The 2,049-nt window shown below is 37.5% G+C and overlaps 1 non-coding gene across 1 annotated transcript; it reads left to right on the forward strand.

Annotated features, from left to right (window-relative positions):
- The first annotated feature begins 322 nt into the window (after window positions 1-322).
- Trnaa-agc (transfer RNA alanine (anticodon AGC)) lies at window positions 323-395 on the forward strand. Its single transcript has one exon. It is a non-coding gene; the product is annotated as a tRNA-Ala (tRNA).
- Window positions 396-2,049: the final 1,654 nt, after the last annotated feature.

Raw genomic sequence — 2,049 nt, forward strand, 5'->3', positions numbered from 1 at the left:
TATGTGGTGCTGAGGATTGAACCCAGTGCTTCATGCATGCTAGGTGAGCACGCTACCACTGAGCCACAGTCCCACACAAATGTTTTTTGAACTTAAATTTTATCTGGTAAGGAAAGAGGTTTTGTTTCTTTTTTCTTTTGTACAAGATTGAACTCAGGTTCACTTTACCAATGAACTACATCCAGCCCTTTTTATTTTTTGAGACAAGGTCTCATTAAGTTGCTAATACTGGCCTCAAATTTTCCATCCTCTTGCATTAGCCTCTCAAGTCACTGGGATTACAGGAATGCACCAACAAGCCCAAAGAATTCTTAAATTGGGCTGGGGTTGTGGCTCAGTGGTAGAGCACTCGCCTAGCACGTGTGAGGCCCTGGGTTCGATCCCCAGCACCACATAAAAATAAATAAAATAAAGATATTGTGTCCAACTACAACTAAAAAATAAATATTAAAAAAAAGAATTCTTAAACTTAAACATTCTGTGAATTTTATGTTAATACCACTATGAATTATCATTGATTGTATTAATTATTCAGAATTGCTAAACATGGATTGTCAACTTAAAAGATAGCTTAAAGCATGAATCTGTGCATTAAGTAATAGGATTCTATATGAACTAAACATAAACATAAACTTGATCAAATACTTCATCACACAGGTTCACTATTATGAAGATGGCAATATTCAGTTGGTTAGTCATCAAGATGTACAAGATTTAGTAACTGTTTGGGTGAGTATACAATATTTAATGTCTTTTTCACTTTTGTCTTTTTTACTTTAAAATATTTTGTTTTGCTCTGGAGTGCAATCCATCCATTATTTGTTTTTGTTTTGTTTGTTTGTTTAGTTATATATGACAATAGAATGTATTTTGACTTTTACGTACCTGGAGTATAAATTCCCATTCTTGTGGTTGTATATGATGTGGAGTTACACTGGTCGTGTATTCATATATGAACATAGGAAAGTTATGTCTGATTTATTCTACTATCTTTCCCATTCTTAACTCTCCTCCCTTCCCCCTATTCCCAGTCCACTTCCTCCTCCAATTCAGTGAACCTCTGCCCACCCCCCCCAGTTGTGAGTCAGCATCCACATATCAGAACACTTGGCCTTTCATTTTTTGGTATTGGCTTATCTCACTTAGCATGTTAGTCTCCAGTTCCATCCATTTACTGGCAAATACCATAAATTCATTCTTCTTTATGGCTGAGTATTATTCCATTATGTATATGTACTGTGTTTTCTTTATCCATTAATTTGTTGAAGTGCACCTAGGTTGGTTCCATAGCTTAGTTATTGTGAATTGAGCTGCCATGAACATTGATGTGGCCATGTCACTCTAGTATGCTGATTTTAAGTCATCTGGAACATTGCTGAGGAGTGGGATAACTGGGTCAAATGATGGTTCCATTCCAAGTTTTCTTAGGAATCTCCATACTGCTTTCCAGAGTGGTTGTACCAATTTGCAGTCCCAACAGCAATGTATGAGTATACCTTTTTCCCCACTAGGGACTGAACCCAGGAGGAGCACTTAACCACTGAATCATATCCCCACCCCCACCCCCTTTTTTTTTGAGACACCATCTCGATAAGTTGCTTAGGGCCTTGCTGAGTCTGGCCTCAAACTTGTGATCCTTCTGCCTCTGCCTTCCAGGTTGCTGGGATTATAGGCATGCACCACCACATATAGCAACATAGAAACATTTTTTTGTGGGTGATAACTAACTTTCCAAAGCAAAAGAAAAAAAATAAAAAGAATAACATTAATTTATGTCTTCACAAATTGTGTAATATCTGCCTTAATAAAAGACAGCTGGATTCTCATATCAGCTTCATACAGTCTGTAACCCTCACAGTGGTAAAGTCACTGCACATCATGAAGTTTGTATGAAACTGTATTGTAGAAGCATGAGAGTAAGAGTTGAAAAGGCAGGGCTGGGGTTGTGGCTCAGTGGTAGAGCATTTGCCTAGAATGTGTGAGGCACCAGGTTTGATTCCTGGCACCACATACAATAAACAAATAAAATAAAGGTATTGTGTCCATTTA

Source organism: Urocitellus parryii, unplaced genomic scaffold, assembly GCF_045843805.1.
Source record: "Urocitellus parryii isolate mUroPar1 unplaced genomic scaffold, mUroPar1.hap1 Scaffold_48, whole genome shotgun sequence".
NCBI classification, from domain to species: Eukaryota; Metazoa; Chordata; class Mammalia; order Rodentia; family Sciuridae; genus Urocitellus; species Urocitellus parryii.